The sequence below is a fragment of the Cebus imitator genome, unplaced genomic scaffold (genome assembly GCF_001604975.1).
Source record: "Cebus imitator isolate Cc_AM_T3 unplaced genomic scaffold, Cebus_imitator-1.0 Scaffold356, whole genome shotgun sequence".
NCBI classification, from domain to species: domain Eukaryota; kingdom Metazoa; phylum Chordata; class Mammalia; order Primates; family Cebidae; genus Cebus; species Cebus imitator.
This window is the reverse complement of record NW_016107671.1, coordinates 57,978-79,839: the sequence shown is the minus strand read 5'-3', so window position 1 is coordinate 79,839 and position 21,862 is coordinate 57,978. Positions and strand designations below refer to the sequence as shown.

The window sequence follows — 21,862 nt, the reverse complement described above, 5'->3', positions numbered from 1 at the left end:
GGGGGAAAGCCCCGGATATTCGTTGGGGATTCAACATGGCGGCAGCAGTAATCGCGATGGCAGCGGCGCAAGAGAGCTGAAGGAGGCGCGAGGGCGCGGAGTTCCAAGCCAAACATCTAGGCCGCGAGCGACTGCGGCGCCGAGCTGGTAGGATAAGGGGTCCAGCCAGGGGCTTGTAGTGGGCCGGGTGCTGGCGGCGGGACGGCATTTCCGCGAGGAGGGGGCGGGGCCGCCGGGGTCAAAGTTCACTGGTGGAGGGCAGGGTCGCTTCCGAGGGGTCGGGGGTTAACGCTCACTGGACGGAGGGGTAGTGGAGCTCGGAGGTCAAACTAGCGAAGGGGGCGTGGCGAAGGGGAGTGCAAAGTTTGAAATTCGAATTGGGTGCGCGTTCGAGGGGATCTGGGCAAGTCTCAAAAAAGGTTGGGTCAAAGTTTATAATTTGAGGGGAGGCTGCGCCTACGAGGCTCAGAGGTCACAGCCACGGGGGCGCCAGCTTGGAGGTTTAAAGCAGCCCCCAGCGATGCAGATGAATGAGTTTTAGGTTCGGGGGCATCTTTTAGGGCATCAAAGTTGGGGCGTGCCTAGAAGGTGTAAAGGTCAGAATCTGACAGCAGGGCAGGTGTTTTCGAGACTCGGAAATTAAAACTCAAGGAGGAGCATATTGCAGGGGACCGGGGGTGGGGTAGGGGGAATCCAGGGGCGTGGTCAGAGATGCTTCCTGGTGGCTGGAGAAGGGGGAACCCTCCCGCAAATAACAGTAGGAAACACTAATGAAGCACTTACTATGGGCTAGACCCTCTTTTTAACACTTTACTTGTATTGACTTATTCAGCCCTCAATACAGTCTTAGAGGGTCTTAACCTGGTATTAAGAGGTAACGTGATTTGCCCAAGGTCACCCGATGCATAAGTTGTGCGCTGGGATTCCAACTCGAGTTCTGGCCCAGAGCCCTCCTCTGGCCGACGCCTCTGAAATCATCATAACGTCGGTTAATGTTTAATGAGGGCTCACACCGTGCTCCACGCCCTGTGTGCGCGGTCTTATTTCACCCCTGCTGCACCCTTGTGAAGTGAGTGCTCAGGATGAACCTACTTTACAGATGGGAAAAGTGAGGCTCAGAAGCTTCTGCTGAAGGCACAGTGAGAATCGAAGCTGGGCCTGGGTGATTTCAGGCCTCCTGCCCCTGGTTGCCACCTTGTTCGCAGCCAGCCACTAGGTCTTTCCTGGAAGCAGGGGGCTGAGCAGGGCTGGGCCACTCCTTGGACAGGATCAGATTGTCTGCTTGTTGAAAGGGTGTGATCTGGCAGGCAAGATTCCTGTGGGCCTATGGGAGTGGGGTGTTTGTGGGTGGCCTGGAGTCCAAGTGAGGGAGTCAGATGAGTTTCTGACTGGGAAGGGTGTCCTTGGGTGGTACCCCGGGCAGAGTTGGGTGTTCACTGTTATTAAAACCCTAAGGTCTCACTGTGGTCCTCAGTCACTCCCACCTCACTTCCATGGCTCTGCCCATTTTTCCCTAGTCCATTTGCTGTTCTCTATCTCCGGGCCTGTGCCTTCTGCCTGTTCTTTGACCTTCCTGTTCCTTCTGCTGGGAATCCTTTCCCCACCCTGTCCCCTGTCACCGACAGGTCGCTCACTCTCAGCTGGCCTGGGACCACCCTGGCTCGCGCTGGCTGCAGGCTCTCATTCTCTCATCTGCGCAGCCCTTCCCTCCCTCCTTACCTTGTTTATTAGGGTGCCTGGCGGAATTGCTCTGTGGGGTTCCTTGCCTCGGTCCTGGTCCCGCCGAAGCCCTGCCTGGCCTGCAGAGGATATGACGTTGCTGGGGGTTGACTGTTGGGCACTGCACCAAGTGCTGGGAGTGGGGCAGGGGACGAGACCCACAGAGCCCCTAGCCTCAGTGGGCACGCAGTCCCCCGTGGGAGCAGAGTGGAACCAACCCCTCAGCCAGTAACGCAAGGCTACGTCTCTACAAACGGTGATGCGGCTTTTGAGGACATATTCAGGGAGCTGGGAGAGTGTCCCTACCCTGGGCTGAAGCTCGAGTCCTTTTCCCCTGGGAGGCCTCTGAAGGATGAGGAGGAGGGCTGGGAATGGGCTCACCAGGCAGAGGAGCAGTGTGCAGAGGTCCTGGAGTGAGTGGAGGGTGCAGAGTTGAGGATCCAGGGCAACACGGAGCCTGTGCAGGTTCCAGTGAGACCCTGAGGGGGCTCAGCCTGGGAGGACAGTGGGAGCAGGGGAGGGCTGAGGAGTACCGGTGTGTGGAGCTGCTTGAGGCTGTGATGGAGTGTGATTTGGAGAGCAGTGCTGGGCCATCGATGCCTGGTACATACCCCGCTCCATCACTCACAGGGTGCATGAGGACCTCTGTTTCCTCTTCTGCAAAATGGGCATGGCGTTAGCACTGCCTTATAGAATTGCTGTGAGGATGCCGGGTAGAGAGCCGTGGCCCAAGGCTCTGCATCCAGTAGCTGCTGTGTAAGCATTAGTCTTGCTGCTGCAGCCGCCCCTCCGCTGCCTGGGGAGAGACGGTGGAGGCCCTCGCTCCTCCTACCTCTGACTTTCTCTGGCCACCACCCTATCCCCACCTGGCTCTGGCAGGGCCGGGGAGCTGGCACACTGCCAGGCAGCCCTCTGAGGCTGGCCCAGACTCCCAGCCTTGCGGTGCCAGCTCACTCAGCATCTCGGCGTTTGGCACAGATAAGGAAGGATAGGGTTTGGGCATCGGAGACCCATATTCAGGTCCCTCCCTTGTCACTTACCAACTTTGGACAAATGATTTCTTATTTGCCACTTTTATTCCTTCGACACACACTGGGCTAGGGGAAAAAGTAGGGCTTTCAGTATAACGAAACACTCATGCATCCAGCCAGCCTCTGGCCTGGGACAGAACGCACTGTGATACAGTTAGAGGCCAAGGGTCTCCTCCTCACGCCCCTTCCTCCCTTTCAGGGGCAGCCACTGTCCTGGGTTTGGCAGTCACCATTCCTCTGCAGCCTTTCATGCTTTTACTGCCTTTGGATGTATTCACCAACAATAGCTTTTGCCCCTGGCTGCACAGTGGAACCCCCCAGAGAGCTTTGAAAAGATGCTTTGGCCCAGGCCCACCACGGAAATTTTCTTTCCAACTTACTTGGTCTGAGCTGGGGCTGGCCTCAGTCTTTTGGAAGCTCCTTGCCTGGGCAGTTCTTACGGCCAGCGGGGGCTGCCCACCGTTGTTTCACAGTTCAGATAGATGGTGTCACTATAAATATGTCATTCTACAGCTTGCTTTGTATGCTCAATATTATAGGTGTATTCAAGATGGGGTCTTGCTGGGTTGCCTAGACTGAGCTTTAACTCCTGGGCCCAAGATCCTCCCGCCTCAGCCTCTTGAGTAGCTAGGATTACAGGCGCACACCCCTGCACCAGGCTTTGAGCTGAGCCTTGGAGTCTGGCTGTCCCTCCGTGGGGATGTGCGGCAGTCTGGGCCAGGCCATTCGTTTTTTTCTGCTGCTGTCTCTTTTTGTGATGGTGCCACATGGGAGTTGACTCTTCACCTGTTGATGGCCACTGAGGTGGTCTCCTGTTGGGGCTGTAATGGTGCGGTGACGGGCCTTCTGGAACGGGTGTCCCTGTAGACCATGGCCAGAGTCTCTCCAGCTCGTGCCTAGCAGAAAAGCCGGAGCCCTTTCCCTGCGGTTGCCAAGTGGCGCCCCCAGGGCTGGACCGCCGTGCTCCCAGCGGGCTCCAGGCCTCCCTTCCTTCCAAGTCCTGCTTTCACAGCTTCGTGGCCCTCGCTGAACCAGTTTCCTCCGCCATGAGATGGGAGGCTTATGGACCCACCCACCCACCAGGCTGGTTGGGAACAGATGGGGAGATGGTTCACACGACTGGCTTAGCTGGGACCTTGTCCCCACCGAGTCCCCACGCTCAGAGGAGAAGGCAGGCTGGGAAGGCTTTCACCTTTACCCCCTCAGGCATCCTGGACGGTGACTGCGGCTTTGCCCCAACTGCCCTTGGGGACAGGTGCGGGGGCTGACAGCTGGGAAAGAGAACTGTACTGACTGGAACCTCTCCGTAGGGAGGATGGAGGTGAAAGCTGGAGGCTGGGCGAGGCCTTGTAACGTTCTTTCTGATTGCTGGTCCCAGCGGTAACCAGCACAGCCCAGCTCCACCCTTGCAGATTGTAGTACAGTGAAGGAGACAGACCTGCTGTCCCCAGTCAGTGACAGAGAGGCCAGGGCTGTGAAGGAGAGGCCTAGGTGAGGGGTCAGGGTGGGATGGGGGGGCCCAGGCAGAGGGGGCAGGGTGGGATGGGGCATACTCAGGCCAAGGGGTTGGGACTGGATGGTGGGGAGGGGGACAGAGAGGGGCGGGGGCTGGGATGGAGGCGCAGGGACCACAGGAATCCGGAGGAGGCATCTGACCCAGCCTGGGGAGTGGAAGAGGGCTTTCTGGAGAAGATGACATCTGACTGATGAGAAAATGTGAGCAGGGCCTGGAAGGAAGTGGAAAGAGTGTAACAGGTCATGGGTATAGAAGTGCCAAGGCCCTGAGGTCGGAGTGAGCTCGGATGTTCGAGGGTCATCTAACAGGCCGGTGTGGGCTGCCCGCTGCACCCTGCCTGCGCGGTAGCCTTGCTCTGCAACGAGCAGTTGAATAAATGCATAAAGTATAAAAGGAAGAAGTCAAACAACCAAAAAAGGCCAGTGTGGCGTCAGAGGCGTGGAGGCTGTGGCAGCTACAGCAGGGCCAGGCAGAGCCAGGTGGGGCGTGTGGATTCCATTCTGTGCATAATGGGAAGTCATCAGAGACTCTAGCGACATCTGGTTTTCCTTTTATAAAGATTGCTCAGGCTGCTGTGTGTGGGACGGATTGTGGGGGTGGTGACAGCGAGGCTGCTGTGGCAGTCGGGGCAGAAGAGGGTGGACAGGACGAGGGACGGTGATGGAGGAGCATCCTCATGCCAGCCAAGGTCGTCAGCACTTTACCCAGGTTACCTCGCTTCAAATTCACAGCAGCCTATCAAGTAGGTGCTAGTATCAGCCCCACTCTAGAGATGAGAAACCCAAGACCCAGAGAGGTATGGGAGTTGCCTAAGGTCACACAGCAGGCAAGTGGCAGAGGTAGGATTTGAACCCCAAGCCTCGGGGCTTCAGCGTCACTGCCCTCCAGGGCTGCCCTCCCATGATTTTGAACTGGCTTGGATGAGATGGGCCCAATTCCTGTCCAGTAGGTTCTTACCCAGGCTCCTTTGTAGACAGAAGCTCCGTGGGGACCTATCCCCCCTGGGTAGTTTCCGGGCACTGGGTCCCTACCTCCCTCAGGGCCTCCCTTTTCTTTCTCGCCTACTCCTCGTCCTGCTGGCTCATGGCGAGCCAGACTTCCTGGCCAGACACCGGTTAGGGGTGTCCCCAGCAGCTGTTTCTCCCATCACCCAGCCCAGCCTCCAAGATGCTGCCAGCAGGAAGCAGCCTCCTTCCAAGTCACGGCCAGGGAAGTGGGGCCCTTCCCGCCTAGTCACCCATGCGGGGCCACGGCTTCTTGTCTGCCAGCTGCCTGGGCCCACAGGAAAGTTGAAGGGATCAGGGCGGGTGAGAAGGGGAACACATTCCCATCCCAAGGGAGCCAGCTGTGGCAGATGCAACAGAAGCCACCGCTCACTGAAGCCTGTCTCCTGGGGTGCTCCTGTCCTGCACTGACCCTTCCCAGGCTGGGAGGCCATCTGCTGCCTTCCTGAGGGGCACTGGGAACTTCCCTGCTGGGGCTGCCCAGTCCGCACACATCACTTAGCCTTCCCCACTAGCTGGGAGCCCCTGGGGAGGAGATGGAGCTTCCCTAGGCCTCTGGTTCCTCACCTGTTACAGGGAGTGTTGGCGGCCACCACTCCAGGCTGTGGGAGGATAGGAGATTATATGTGTGTGTCATGCTTAGCCCGATGCTTGCATACAGTAAGTGCTTGGTAAATGTTGAACTTGGTGCTATATATATACTTTTTTTCTTGAGATGGAGTCTCACTTTGTCGCTGGAGTGCAGTGGCACAATCTCAGCTCACCGCAACCTCCACCTCCTGGGTTCAAGCGATTCTCCTGCCTCAGCCTCCCGAGTAACTAGGATTACAGATGCCTACCACTACGTCCAGCTAATTTTTTATATTTTTAGTAGAAATGGGATTTCACCATGTTGGCCAGGCTGGTCTCGAACTTCTGACCTCAAGATTCACCCACCTTGCCCTCCCAAAGTGCTGAGATTACAGGCATGAGCCACTGCGCCCGGCCCGAACTTGGTACTTTTGACAGTTTCCATCTCCTTGCACCCTGTTCCCCCTCTGGGTTCTCATCCCATAGTGAGCATAATAACCCCAGACTGCAGTGTCCCAGCTCTGTGTGCCAAGGCACGAGTGTGCTGTAAATCTGCGAGCATGGTCGTGTAACTCTACCCAGAGACCCTGAGGAAGTGGTATTAACCTCATTTCTCTTCTCCTGTGTTTTAATTTGAAGAAAGCACGTTTTCGATCCATGTGCATGTATTACCTATTCCCCTAAATAATCGCTGGAAAACTGCACGCAGTACAAAAGGATGTACGGGGCGAGCAAATCTCTTTCCCAGCCGCCTGCCGGGCCCCTTCCCTGAGATAGCATCATCACTCCCAGTTTATTTTCTTTCTTTCTTGGAATATTTGTTCCCCCAGGTGCCCCGCCCCTCCCTTTTGTTTTTACTCAGATGGAGCGGACTTCCCATGTTTATATTCCATCCTGCGCTTTGCGTTTCCTCCTCCGAAGCTCGCTCAGGACAGAGTGCCGCCTCGTGTCCCATGCACACGCGTGCCCCCACGAGTGGTGTTTCTGTGCTGTGAACAGGGCTCTGCCTGCCTGAGTGTGATTGTGCGCACGTCTCTGATGTGACTCTGAGCTTGTGGCCTTGTGGTCCATGACAGGCCGTTAGCTTTGCCAGTAGTGTTTCACTCTGCCAGGGAGGTTGTCCAGCTCACACTCTCACCCCCAGTGCCTGATGGCGGGGTTTCCTCATTCCGCTGCTGGAATAGATGGTTGTCACCTGACGCTCTCACCTTTGCCTGTCAGATAGGTGGCAAATGGTCCCATAGTGGTTCTGATTTTAATAAGAGCAAAGCAGGACAGCTTTGTGTTGTTGAAAGCCATCTTGAGCTTCCTTTTCTTGGAGCAGTCTACTCCTGATCATTTTACTTTCTCTGAGAAGGAGAAACTGAGGCACAGGCCAGCAGCCCCACTGCAGATTCGTGGCAGATCTGGCACTCAAACCCTGGCTCCATTCTGGAGCTCCTAACCCATCTGACACGGTGGAGGTCAAGGGCTTGGCCTCCAGAGCCAGCTTTGTCTCTTACTAGCTGTGTGACCCCTGATAAGTCATGTCACTTCTCTGAGCCCAGGTGTCCTCATCTGTAAAATGGGGGTGCTAACGGTATCTCCTTCTAGGGTTATTTTGAAGATATAAAGGTATATTCAGCAGGACGCATGCACAGTAAGTGCTCAGAGACTGTCAGGTGCGTTGCCAGTAGCTGTGTTACTAACAGGAGCAGGCACTGTTTGGGTGCCTTCTGTGAACTGACCTAGTGGGCCCTCCCATCAGCCCCAAGAGACACGTGATATTATTATCTCCCTTTTCTTTTTTCTCTTTTCTTTCTTTTTTATTTTTTTTTTAGATGGAGCCTTACTCTATCTGCAGGCTAGAGTGCAGTGGCACAATCTCAGCTCACTGCAACCTCTGCCTCCTGGATTCAAGTGATTCTCCTGCTTCAGCCTCCCAGGAAGCTGGGACTACAGCTGCACGCCACCACGCCCAGCTAATTTTTATATTTTTATTAGAGACCGGGTTTCACCATGTTGGCCAGGATGGTCTTGATCTCTTGACCTTGTGATCGCCTGCCTTGGGTTCCCAAAGTGCTGGGATTACAGACGTGAACCACCTCCCTGGCCTATCATCTCCCTTTCCTAAGGGAGGAGCCTGAGAGCCTGGAGACCTGCCCTGGGTTACAGAGCTGGATTTGGATGCAGGAGGCCTGGTTCCTAATTACTTCGGCGGCTTCCCCTGCCCCCTGGGGCTAAGCCCAAGGATTAGAAAGCTCTCCTTCTTGCTTTCCCCACCCTTGTTCTGCAGGCTGCCCTGGAGCTTTTGAGCAGACACCTTGAGGGGTGGGAGCACCGGGTGGGCGTGGTCCTCACCTAGAGAGCCTCCCTTCTGGGCCCTCCCTGCCCCTGCCACCAGGCACCTGGCCCTGTCCTGGGAACTCCTGATAAAGCGGCATTGTGCAGCGGTTTCAGTTCGCTTCCCAGCCTGGTTTCGCCACGCCCACACTTCACTCCCAAAGGCGGAAGGCGGCCGGCCTTCCTAGGCTGAGTGGGGTGCCAGCTCCCCTTCCCTTTCCTTCCCTCCCTCGCTGCACCCACAGTCCGTGGTCAGCACTGGGTGTAGGGAGACAGTAGGACCCTGCGGGGCACTGGCCTCTCCACAGACCTGTCCCCAGGTGAAGACCCCTTGCTGCCCTCCCCGCAGGTGACCCCTGTCCCTCTTTCCCTGGGAACCCCCCTTTCCTGCTGCCCATAGTGGCCTCCATAGTTAGTTCTGTCGGCCCTTCCCTGAAAATCTGCTGCTGCAGCCTGGCCCCACGTTATTTGACTCTGAAATGCTATATATGTACACCGCACTTCTAACTCCACTGCTTTGCAAAAACCTTTAATAATTGTCGATTATAATATGCCCACAGAAAAGTGCATAAAACACACAGGTAAGCTTAGCAAAGAAAAGCGAACAGCACTTCCCCACCAAGCCCTCAGTGAAGACGGAGCACAGCATCCCAGAAGCCCCCCAATATCCGCTGTTAGTCATGACTACAGTCGTGAGTGCTCTCCTGACCTTGGTGGTCCCTGTGTACCTGCTTTTCCTGACAGTTTTTACCATGAGGTGTGCATCCTTGAATTACAGAATGTCATCTTGCCTGCTTTTGAACTTGACATAAATGGGATCTTCCAGCATGTCCTTCCTTGCCTGTGCCTTCTTTCACCCTTAGGCCTGTGTGTGAGATCCATCGTATGCTGCGTGTGTCTGTAGTCATTCTTCTTTGTTACCATGTAATATTCCTTTTTTTTTTTTTTTTTTTGAGGTGGAATCTTGCTCTGTCGCCCAGGCTGGAGTACAGTGGCATGATCTTGGCTCACTGCAGCCTCTGCCTCCTGGGTTCAAGTGATTCTCCTGCCTCAGCCTCCCAAATAACTAGGATTACAGGTGCACACCACCATGCCCAGCTAATTTTTTTGTATTTTTTTGTATTTTTAGTAAAGACTGGGTTTCACCATGTTGGCTAGGCTGGTCTTGAACTCCTGACCTCAGGGATCCACCCGCCTTAGCTTCCCAAAGTGCTGGGATTACAGGCATGAGCCACTGTGCCCAGCCCCGTATAATATTCTGTTTCTCTGTCTCCTGCAGCACTGGTGTGAGCCATCTCTTTGTAGCATCTCCTGGGGTGCCAGTGCGTGCGTCCCTTCAGGGAATATACCCGGGAGTGCATGGCCCAGGGTAGACGGTAGGGTAGCTTCACCGTTAGTGGACGCTGCCGCCCAGCCTCGCAAGGTGGTCCTGTCTGTGTGTGCTCCTTGCAGTGGTGACTGAGGGTCTCAGTTGCTCCACCTCCTTGCCAATATTTGGTACTGTCAGACTTTTTAGTTGACTTTGGAACATTTTTATTTTTTTCTTCTGCAAAAGTAACCATCGGGCTAAGCCTCTTGTGTTGTTTTCTCCTCCCCGTGCTCCTGTCCATTCCGGTTCTCACCCATTCTGTGGGCAGGAGTCAAGTGCTCCTGCTTTTTTTTTTTTTTGANGGTCATGGTTTTTCTATCAAATATCTTGAAAGAGAAAAAAATAGTGCTTCTCTATTAATGCAGGCTACCTCCACAAGATAGCATTGTATTTGTTTCTAGATTTTCTTTTCTTTCTTTCTTTTTTTTTTGAGATGGAGTTTCACTGTGTTGCCCAGGCTGGAGTGCAATGGTGCGATCTCAGCTCACCACAACCTCCGCCTCCCAGATTCAAGGGACTTTCCTCCCTCAACCCCTCAAGTAGCTGGGATTACAGGCATGGGCCACCATGCCTGGCTAATTTTGTAGTTTTAGTAGAGACGGGGTTTTACCATGTTGACCAGGCTGGTCTCCAACTCCTGACCTCAAGTGATCCTCCTGCCTCAGCCTCCCAAAGTGCTGGGATTACAGACGTGAGCCACCACGCCCAGCCCAAGTGCATATTCTTTGACCAGCCTTGTGCTAGGGCCCAGTGACCCAAGGGTGAACCCAAGCAACAGGCAGCCCTCCCTGCGCTCAGCTGGGCAGGGAACACAGACCCCGACCAAAGAGCGACAGAGACAGCCGGACTGGAGTCTCCCAGCCCCTGTCGTCCCTCAGTGATCCCGTTTCGGGAACAGGTACCTCCATCCCTCGTCTCATTTCAGGAACAGGCTTCTCCGAGTCTGGCGTCACCCTGACTCCTCTCCTGTCCCCTCCACATCCAAGTGTCCAGAAAGCCTGTGGCTCCACCTGAGAACATAGCCTGGTGCTTCCCACTCCTCTTCCTCATCACCCCCCTTCCTCATCACTCCCTAGTGCAAGCCACCCTCACCTCCCTCCTGGACCATTGAGGCAGGCTCCCTTCTCTGTCCTCCACCACTGTCCCCACGGTTGTTCCCACACAGCCAGAGGGAGCCGGGCACACCTGGTCGGGGCAGGAACCCTTCCCTGGCCCTGCATCTCCCAAGAGAGCAGCCTGCCAGGCCCCAGGTGACCTGGCCACTTTCCTGCCTGCCCCCCTTCCCTCCTCTCCTGCCACCATTCCTGGAACATTCCAGGTGGGTCCTACCTGGGGGCCTTTGTCCTTGCTGCCCCCCGGGGGCAGTACCCTCCCTCCCTCCCTCCATCCAGGCAGCCTCTGCTGATGGTGGCCTCCCTTGGGGAAACCTTTCTTCCCTGCCACGGGTTGCCAGGAGCAGCCTGTCACCCTCTCTCTCTAGCACCCCCCGTGATGGTTACTTACATTATGACGTGTGGGTCTGTTGGTTTATTTCATCTCCTGGCATAACTTAGCCTCAGGGCACTGGGGTAGGGGTAGAACAGCAGGGCATTGCCCTGCGTCTTGCTGTGTTCTCAGGGATTGGGGTGTTGAGGTCTCTGGGTAAATGTTGATTGACTGAACTGTCGTAAGCCGGGCTGCCAGAATGTCTAATGGGGACCCACCCTGGGTAGAGCAAAGCTGGCAGGTTTTTTCCTGAGGAAGAAATGCCACTTGAAGAAGGAGCTTGGCCTTGGCTAAGGGAAGAAGGGGCTGAGGCAGCAGGCAGAGCAGAGCTCTCTGGGCGGGGGAGTGCAGGGGGCCTTTGAGGAATTGAAGGAAGACAGATAGGTCGGTTCTTGGGTTGGTCTGGATTCCAGTCTTGACGGCCGCCTGAGCCTCTCTGTGCCTTAGTGTCTTCCTCTCTAGAAGGGGCTGCTTCAGGTGTTCCTGGACATCCCTGAATTCTGCTCCTAACACACTTATCCTGGCTCCTGACACATCAATATAAATGTGATAGTTTTTTTCCAACAAATTCGGTGGAGTGCTGGCCCGCAGTGGTGGTTAAACAGACTCAGTTGCTGCCCATTTAGAACCTGGCCTCTGGAGCCATCTGGGCACTCCTGCTTGGAGGCAGGGGAAGGCCTGGTGTGACTTTGGGCCCGGGGAGTCCTTATTCTGGATTCGGAAGATGATTCTGGATCATCTTCAGGGTGATTCCTAGGGAAGACGAACGGAGGGATTGCGCGTGCTGGCCCTGTGTCCCGGCCAGTGCTCCCAAGCTGCTGCCTGCGCCTCCCTGAAATCCCAGGAGGTGGCTGTGCCCATGTGACCCATTTCACAGATTAGGAGGTGAGGGTGGCACCAATGGTACGTCCTTGGCCCATTTTGCAAACTAGAGCAGATGTGGTGGTATCTCCTCTGTGGAGTGATGTGCATTTTTCTGGTAGCCAGTCAGGTGGGGAGCTTTCATTTGTTCTTCAAGACTCCTATGAAGGAAGGACCACTTCAGGGCACGTTCCCTTTTTTTTTTTTTTTTCTTTTTGAGACAGAATCTTACTCTGTCACCGAGGCTGGAGTGCAGTGGCGTGATCTTAGCTCACTGCAACCTCCACCTCCCGGGTTTAAGCAGTTCTCTTGCTCAGCCTCCTAAGCAGCTGGGACTACAGGAACATGCCACCACACCTGGCTAACTTTTTGTATTTTTAGTAGAGACAGGGCTTCATCATGTTGGCCATCCTGTTCTCAGTTGTTTTTTGTTTTTTGTTTTTTTGTATTTTTGTAGAGATGGGATTTCACCATGTTGCCCGGGCTGATCTCAAACTCCTGAGCTCAAGCCAGCCACCTGCCTCAGCCTCCCAAAGTGCTGGGATTACAGGTGTGAGCCACTGCACCCAGCCCATGCTTTTTGTAGTTCCCTTTGCATATTAGACAAGCATCTTGTCAGTGTATATACATGTGTGCTCGCATACACACCCAACACTGAGTCTCTCAATCCATGAACGTGGTATGTCTCACCATTTGTTTATGTCTTCTCATTCATACTTTTCCAGCCGAGGCCTTGCCGGTCTCTTGTGGGGTTTGTCCAGAGGTAGTTCATGATGTGGCAGGGTGTCTGTGCCCTCCACTCCCACGAGACGCCTTGCACCATAGGTTTGGCCTTGCTGGGGGAGGACCTCATGGCTGTAGCAGGAGGCCACTTCCCCCATTCTCTGCTTCTTCCCTGGCACCACCCCTGGACCCTGACGGAGGGTGGGCAGAGCGCCCAGAAAGGAGGCTATAATTTTCCTGAACGATTTCAAGGGCTAATTAAAGGTTTGCCTTGACTAATCAGCTTATGGTTTAATTATCAGGGAACAGGCTCTGGGATGTGGGGAGCAGCTCAGCTGGGGTCTCCCCACAGCATGGCAGGAAGGAGCCAGGGCCCCTCCCTACACTGCGGGGTTGGCAGGATACGGGGATACCCCAGCACCCTCCAGTGGGTCAGTGGGGGGTTCTCCATCCCCTCCGTGCTGTGACAGGTGGAGGACAGCAGGTGTGATGGAAATGACAGCCGATTCCTCCCCTTATTCTCATCATTTCCCGGAGCCCCCTGCCGGGGAGGGGCCGGCCCCATCCCTCCAGCAGCTCTGGCAGGGCCCGCCCCTCCCTGCTTGCCTGCAGCACCCCAGCCTCACTGGCCTTTGTGGAGTGCTCTGACTTCATTTATTCTGTGGCTCTTAGCTTAAAGGTCAGCACCTCTGGGAAGCCTTCTCAGGCCTCCCTCCTGCCAGAGCTGGAGATCAGCCTCGAGGCCCCTTGCCAGCTCTGGGGGTCATGCCTGTTCATCCACTGCTCCTCCTGCAGACACTGAGAAGTACACTGAGGGGGATGCCTGAGCTGGGCCAGTGTCAGGGTACCCAGCGGGACAAAGGGTTCGGGACCGGAGCTCCGAGGAGGGGGCTGGAAGGGGGTGTTCAGGCCGGGAGGACTAAGTGATGGCTTGGAGGCGGCTGGACCAGCAGTGGCTCCTGGGAGTTTGTGAAGGGGGAGGGGACCCTGGAGATGGCCGTGCCAGGCCTGGCTTCATTCCTTGCATTCCTTAGCAGGCCCCAGACTCCTGATGGCCCTAGGTGGGGGAGGGTGAGCCGGAGAGGGCCTTCTAGGCACTGCCCCCCCATCACTCTGTCTCAGTCTCACTTTACACCCTCCCCCGCCCAGGCCTTGGGGCTGATCTGCCCTCCTGCCCACTCCCCAATCTCTTCACCCTTTGGCTGCGCCTTAGGGTCACCTGGGGTGGGAAGGGTTCTCTGTAAGGGCCCAAGCCGGACTGTGCGAAGCTGACTCTCCAGCTGTGGGGTCCGGGCCTGGGGTTTTCAATGCTCCCCTAACACGCTTCTGAGCCAGGGTGAGAGCTACCAGCTTGCAGGAATGGCAACAACGTGTTTTAGCTTTTGGCGTGTTCTGGGTGCTTTTCCAGGCTTCTGACATGGAGGGGTTAAGTCACAGCATGCCACAGGGACGTGTGGCTATGATTCCTGTGTTCCAGACAAGGCAACTGAGGCCCAGCAAAGGCCTCCGAGTGGGCATTGCAGCTTCTTGTCGCTGTCTTGTCTTCCCATTTCTGGTCTGTCAGATGTCTGTCTGGGCCTCCTCCATTTCACTCCTGTCTCCCTCCCTGCTTCTCTGCCTCTTATCTCCCTCCCCACCCCACCCCCTGCATTTCAGCTTCCCTCCTCCCCTGGCAGAAACTTCCCAGATTTTTTTTCTTTCTTTCTTTCTTTATTTTTATTTTTACTTTTTGAGACGGAGGCTCACTCTGTTGCCCAGGCTCGCGTGCAGTAGCACAGTCTCGGCTCACTGCAATCTCCGCCTTCCAGGTTCAAGCGATTCTCCTGCCTCAGGCTCCCGAGCAGCTGGGATTACAGGTGTCCACCACCATGCCTGGCTAATTTTTTTTTTTTTTTGGTATTTTTGGTAGAGACGGGGTTTCACCATGTTGGTCAGGCTGGTCTCAAACTCCCGACCTGCCTCAGCCTCCCAAAGTGGTGGGATTGCAGACGTGAGTCACCACACCCAGCAACGTCCCAGATTTCTGTGTTTTGAGGCAGAATCTGGCTGAAGCCACAGAGTGGAGATGGGTTCTGCAGGCCCAGGACGTCCTTCTGAGGGGAAGGATGCTGATGTCACCGCGCTGGCCTCCCTTACAGCTCCTGACACCTGGAGTCCAGGCTAGGGGCAGCACACCATCTGAATGACATTCAGAGGGTGGCTAGGGCCAACTCTGCAAGCTTGCCGGGAGGACTGTCCCCGCCAGCAGGCTCTGACATGCCCTGCGACACCAGCCCCTCCACGGGCCCGGCAGTCCTCTACTGCCAGTTAACATTTCAGCTCCTGTGGGTAGGACTGCCTGCCGCCCAGTAGTTTAGTTGCAGTAAAGGTTTTTCCTAAAAAGGCGAGTATTGCATTGCAAGAGCCTTTATTATTTTATGGGAATGGGGGGAATGATAGCCAGTGGTCCCGTCTGTCCCCACTCACGGAGGGCTGAGGGCTCCCCTTGCCTCCTCTCCCTCTACCCCTTCCCCGCCCCAGGGAAGGGCTCAGGAATCCAGCTCCCCTCTGGCCGCTCCCTGCTCCAGCACCGCAGCCTCTGACCCCGGGCGAGGCCCTGAGCCTCAGATGGTTCTGAGTTCCCACATCTGGAGCAGGAGAAGAATGATTCCTGCTGCCTGCTGGGGTTGCTGGGGGGATGAAGTGAGTCCGCTGTGCGATGCTCAGACCAGGGCTGCTGTCATTATGGCATTCTGGTTACTAGTACTTTTACTACCATTACACTTATTAGTGAGGCAGAATGTGTGTATGGATTTAGTAGTTAGGATTCACAGGGTGAGTGATCCGTAATTCCTTGTCAGGAATTATGGATCACATAATTTCAGTGAGGCCACATTTCCTCTGGTAAAATGTTGAACATTTTTGTATCGTGGAAATGTTCACACATATGTTCAGAAGAATGGTCTCGTGTCCACCCCGGGTCCCTGGCAGCAGCGTAGCAGGTAGCAGCCGTGACCAGGCCTTGTCACCTGTGCCTGCACGCCTCACCTCCCTGACCATTTCAGAGAAAATCCCAAATGTCATGTAGCCAGAAATATTCCACACCTTTCTAAAAAAAACCTGCCTCAGTCTCCTCACTCTTCCCCAGTTGTCTTATAATCGCTTTTCTTTTCTTTTCTTTTCTTTTCTTTTTTTTTTTTGAGCCAGAATCTTACTCTGTAGCCCAGGCTGGAGTGCAGTGGTGCAATCTTCGCTCTCTGCAACCTCCACCTCCTGGGTTCAAGCGATTCTCCTGCCTCAGCCTCCCGAGTAGCGGGGATTATAGGCACATGCCACCACACCCGGCTAATTTTTGTATTTTTTAGTAGAGATGGGGTTTCCCCGTGTTGGCCAGGCTGGCCTTGAACTCCTGACCTTAGGTGATCCGCCCGCCTCGGCCGCCCAAAGTGCTGGGTTTACAGGCATAAGCTACTGCACCCGGCTCAAGTTAACTTTTAAAATAAAAGTTAAATCTTTTTTTAAAAAGCGAGTGGATTAAAGAAAAGACTCTGGAGTCACTCCCAGATCCAGCAGAAGTAGGGCAGGAGGGACTGAGGTACCAAGGCTTGGGACCCCCTTCCCTGCCCGGGGACCTGGGAGCGAAGGGCTGGGTGCCCGGCTTCAAGTAAACCAGTGGTGTGAACATGTGGTTCTCAGGCTCCTGCTTTGCTAGGGCTGCAGGCCCCCAGCTGAGAGCTGCCCCCCCCACCCAACCCCACCTGGCAACCCCTTCTGCATTGCCTGCCGGTTACACCTTCAGGGCAGAGTGGTCTCCCACCCCAGCTCTGCCCTTGGCCACCGTGTCACCCTGGGTGGCTTTCTCAGCCTCTCCACCTGCTTCCTTCTTGACAGCATGATGGTGGCTGTAAGTCCCTTGGGCCTGTACATCCCAATGACTGGTCCTCTGGGAGCTGCACTTCCACTTCTGCATTTTAATATAAACCTCCTTGACTTCAACTGCTCCATTCCCTGCTCCCTTCTAGCCACTCGGCTTCCAGTCCTAGGGCCTCCGCGCTGACCATGCCCTCCACCCTCAGTGCTGATCCCGGCTTCTCCGTGTGGCTTCCTCACCTGCATCCCTTTGCTCAGATGCCACCCCCTTAGAGACCTCCCCAACTGTGCCCTCTGAAAGGGCACTTTGTCACTCTGTCTCTTCTCCCACAGGTTTACTTGTGTATTGTCTAGTGTCCCCACTAGAATGTCAGCTCCAGGAAGGCAGGGACTCTTGTCTTATTCACTGCTGTGTCCCCAGTGCCTAGAACAGTGCCTGGCACCTGCTAAATACATGTTAAGGAATTGTTGCTCATTGGGTAGAAGCATTTAAAAAAATGGCTGGGCACAGTGGCTTGGGCCTGTAATCCCAGCACATTGGGAGGCTGAGGTTGGTGGATCACCTGAGGTCAGGAGTTTGAGACCAGCCTGGCCAACATGGCAAAACCCGTCTCTACTAAAAATACAAAAATTAACCAGGTGTAGTGGCATGCACCTGTAGTCCCAGCTACTCGGGAGGCCGAGGCAGGAGAATTGCTGTAACCCAGGAGGCAGAGGTTGCAGTGAGCTGAGATAGCACCCCTGCATGCCATCCTGGGTGACAGAGCAAGACTCTGTCTTTAAAAAAAAAAAAAAAAAAAAGAATTGTTGAGTGCATGAACGAATGAAAGAAGAGTGTGACTGGGCGCAGTGGCTCACATCCCAGCAGTCTGGGAGGCTGAGAGGCTGAGGTGGGCAGATCACGTGAGCCCGGGAGTCTGAGACCAGCCTGGGCTGTAGCGAGACCTCTCTACAAAACGATTTAAAAATGATTGTTTCTAAATAATTTTAATATTATTTAAAATTTAAAAGGGCATAGTGGCATGTACCTGTGGTGCCAGCTACTCAGGAGACTGAGGTGGGAGGACTGCTTGAGCCCAGGAGTTGGAGGCTGTAGTGAGCTATGAATGCACCACTGCTCTCCAGCCTGGCTGACAGAGCAAGACTCTCTCAAGATGGGTGGATGGAGAGAGAGAGAGAGGGAGAGAGAGCGAGAGCAAGAGAGAGAGAGAGAGAGAGAGAGAAGACCCTGCCTCAAGATAGATAGATAGATAGATAGAGGAGAGATAGATAGAGATAGGAGATAGAGACATAGATAAGATAGAGATAGATTAGATAGATAGATAGACAGACAGACAGACAGACAGATAGATAGATAGATAGATAGGAAGGATAGGAGAATCCACGTGGTTAAGTGAGTGGACTTTGGCCCAGGTAAGAACTGCCGCGGCATCCTGGTTCTGATACACTCACCGTGGGACTGAGGGCTGGCACATCTTCTCTCTGCGCTTCACTCTCCTCCTCTGCAAAATAGGGTGTGAACAGCACCCTCCTCACCGCCTTGTTTTGCACCAGGATGGAGCCTGCACGTAACACTTCGTAGTGATCTCGCTGCTGTCCTGTGTCTCCAGCACAAGGCACAGATTAGCCAGAAGCGGTTCCTGCCATGGGGAAGTTTGACTTAATCTTTAATAATAACTCTTTCCACTCGGGGTGGGTGACCAGCTGTGGTGTTCCAGGGCAGGGACGTGCTGGACCGGGTTCTTTCCCAAAGCCAGAAGGGCTTCCTGGGGACAGCGATTGAGCTGGATTACGAGTGCCTGGTATTCAGAGAGACCTGGCTGCCGTGGCCTGTGTCCGCGGGCTCAGGGGCCGGCTGCTTCCAGGCCTTTGTCTTTCTTGCAGGAAACCAGCCAGGAGCTGCGAGGGCCGGAGGCAGCTGCTGTGGTTATGGTGGAAGTTACGGCTTTAGGAAGTGAGAGAGAGAGAGAGAGAGAGAGAGAGAGAGAGAGAGAGAGAGTGTGCGCGCGCGTGCACTTGTGCTCATGGTAAAGAGAGAGACAGTAAAGCAATGGGGAGAGACTGTTTGCAGACACATGCAAATGCAGAGAGAGCATTCAGTTGTCAGGATTGCTCTCTCGGTGTTTCCTGCATGGTGGTGTGAAATCTGACATGTGTACAGAAAAGTGCTAAAAACCTCCATGTTCAGTTTAATGAATCGTTATAAAGCAAACAGCCATGACACCACCACCCCGATCAAGAAGACAGGCATCACCAGCTCCCTGCAAGCCCCTCCTCCACCTGCCCTTCCCAGTACTCACAAACACATTCTCCTCCCTTTTCATCGCTACCTCTTTTTTGGTGAATTGTGAAAGATTTCAGACACCCGCATGAGAATAGAGAATCGCCTTCTGACCACTCTGGGGCCCACTGCCCAGCTCAAACATGAAACACTTGTGGGTGCGGCCACCAGGTGCCTCCCCCAGGGACCCCGGCCTCACTGGCCCCATGTCTGTGCAGTATTGCTCTGCAGGATTTGAAACTGCATGTAAATGGTACAAGGCCAGCAGCACTTGGCTGCTCCTCTCTCAATATTTGGTTCTTGAGATTTCTCTGGGTGGAGTAATGAAGCTCTGTGCCAGGAGAAATGATTCCCAGCAGGGGTCAGGGCACCCCCCACCTATGGCCAGAGGAAGGAGCTCTGTTCTGGAGAAGCCCCAGGAGGATGCTCTGGGCTCCTCTCACCCAGGCCCGCAGCCTCCCTGCTCCACCTGGGTTTGAAGCAGCCACCTCCATTGGAAGTGGGAGATCGCCATTGGCTTCCTAGGGCACCACATCGGACTCAGTTGCAGCTGTGATGTGCAGGGGCCCTCTCTGAACTTTTTTTTTTTTTTATATTTTTGAGGCAGAGTTTCGCTCTTGTGGCCCAGGCTGGAGCGCAATGTCGTGATCTCGGCTCAGAGCAACCTCCACCTCCCAGGTTTAAGCAGTTCTCCTGCCTCAGCCTCCAGGGTAGCTGGGATTACAAGCATGCACCATCACGTCCGGCTGATTTTTTATATCTGTAGTAGAGATGGGGTTTCTCCATGTTGATTAGGCTGGTCTCGAACTCCCGACTTCAGGTGATCCGCTGACATCGGCCTCCAAAAGTGCTGGGATTACAGGTGTGAGCCACCGCGCCTGACTGTCCCTGAGCTTATGTAAGGTATAACGGGGCACTGGTGCTGCCTGGGTCTGTGCACCACGGAGGAGCCCTCTCTGGAGGAGGGCCCGGATTGGGAGCTGCAGGCAGGAGGGCCTCTTCTCTTCCCCTACCCTTTCCACCCACTCCCCACCTCACTCCCCACGTTAGCCAGGCTTACACAGCCTTTCTTGGGGAGGCCTTCTGTCGGGGAGATTACTGTCGAAGGCTCTGTATCTGGCTGGCCTGGGTTTGCCACTCAGCTCTGCCACCTTCTAGCTGGGTGGCCTTGGGCATGTGTTGACCCCTGCCCTGCCTCTGCTGGCCTCAGTTTCTCCATTTGTAACATGGAGTTGTGTAAGGGTTATTTCATCCATGTAAAGCACTCGCAGAAGCTAGCGTGTGGAGACCTCTCTGAGCCTTAGCTGTTAGTGCCGTTGTCATGCTTGCCGTTCGTTCATTCGTTTTTGTGGATAATACTTTTTGCCCCCTCTGAGTCCACCCTGTCAGCCACCACCCTGTCAGGCTGAGGTCCTGCCTTCAGATGGGAAAGGATCTGGCATTTTAAATAAATCATTACTGGTTTTTTTCCTATTTATTTATTTATTTATATTTTGACACAGAGTCTCACTCTGTCACCCAGGCTGGAGTACAGTGGCACGATCTCAGCTCACTGCAACCTCTACCTCCTGGGTTCAAGTGATTCTCCTGCCTAAGCCTCCTAAGTAGCTGGGATCACAGGAGCCTGCCACCAAGCCCAGCTAATTTTTGTATTTTCAGTAGAGACGGGATTTCACCACGTTGGTCAAGCTGGTCTCGAACTCCTGACCTCGTGATCCGCCTGCCTCAGCCTCCCAAAGTGCACAGGAGTGAACCACCGTGCCTAGCCAAATCCTTACTATTTTTAAGAAAACTTGAAATTCTGAGATCATTGTAGATTCTCATACAGTTGTAAGAAATAACTCAGAGTGTCCGGCACGGTGGCTCACGCCTATAATTCCGCTCCCATTTTGGGAGGCCAAGGCGGGAGGATCATTTGAGCCTAGGAGTTCAAGATCAGCCTGGGCAACATGGGGAGACACCATCTCTTCACAAAATAGAAATACTTATCTGGCTGTGATGGTGCGCACCTGGAGTCCCAGCTACCTGGGAGGCTGAGGTGGATCACTTGAGCCTGGGAGGTTGCAGCTGCTGTGAGCTGTTGCAGCACCACTGCATTGCAGCCTGGACGACACAGTAAGGCTCTGTTGCCAAAAGAAAGAAATAATACAGAGAGGAGGTCTGGCGCACCTTTGCCCAGTTTCCCCCAGTGGTTACGTCTTACAAGACTGCAGTACCAGATACCAGGGTGTTGATTGACACTGATACAGTCAAGGAACAGAGCATCCATTCCATCACAAGGATCCCTGCTAATACCTTCTTATAGCTACACCCTCCCCCTGCCCATTCCTAACCTCTGGCAACCACTCCTCTATTTTCCCATTGTTACGATTTTGTCAATTCAAGAATGTTATGTAAATGGAGCCAGCCAGTATGCCCCCTTTTTGCGTTGACTTTATCCCCTCAGCATGATTCTCTGGAGATGCATCCAGATTGTTGTGTTGATCCTGACTCTGAGTAGTATTCCGTGGTCTGGACGCCCTGCTGTTTGCTTAACCATTTCCCATTGGAGGACATCTGGGTTTTTCCTAATTTTTTGGCTATTACAAACAAAGCCGCTGTAAACCTTGACAAATGGGGTTTCATGTCAATGTCAATTTTTGTTTCTCCGGGACCAACACCTGGAAGGACAGTTGCTGGGCAGTGTGGCAGTTACATGTTTTAAGGAAACCATCAAACCGTTTTCTAGAGTAGCTGTATCATGTTATCACCAGCAGCGTTTGAGGGATCCAGGTTCCCTGCATCCTCATCGGCATTTGGTGTTGTCACTATTTTTTATTTTGGCTCTTCTAATAAGTGTGCAGTGATAACTCATTGTGGCTTTAATTTGCATTTCTCTAATGGCTAATGATGTTGATTATCTTTTCATGTGCTTATCTGCCATCTGTGTGTCCTCTTCGGTGAAATGTCTCTTCAAGTCTTCTGCTCCTTTTCCTATTGGATTGTTTGGTTTTCTTTTTTGTTTGTTTGTTTTGGCTGTTGAGTTTTGAGTTTTCACTGTTCTTTTTTTCTTAGCTTCCCTCCCCGCCCAGGTTCTCATATGAAATCTTTTATTCTCTCTCTCTCTCTTTTTTTTTTTTTTTTTTTTTTTTT

General features: G+C 54.1%; 1 protein-coding gene across 2 annotated transcripts in view; it reads left to right on the top strand.

The window, feature by feature from the left end:
- PAK4 (p21 (RAC1) activated kinase 4) overlaps positions 1 to 21,862 on the top strand; it is a 49,050-nt gene continuing 27,188 nt past the window's right edge. The window contains exon 1 of one of the 2 annotated variants that reach the window (XM_017506521.2): positions 1 to 147. The gene's annotated coding sequence lies outside the window, so the exon portion shown is untranslated. The remainder of the gene's footprint in view (positions 148 to 21,862) is intronic. The other variant, XM_017506524.2, reaches the window with a different exon arrangement.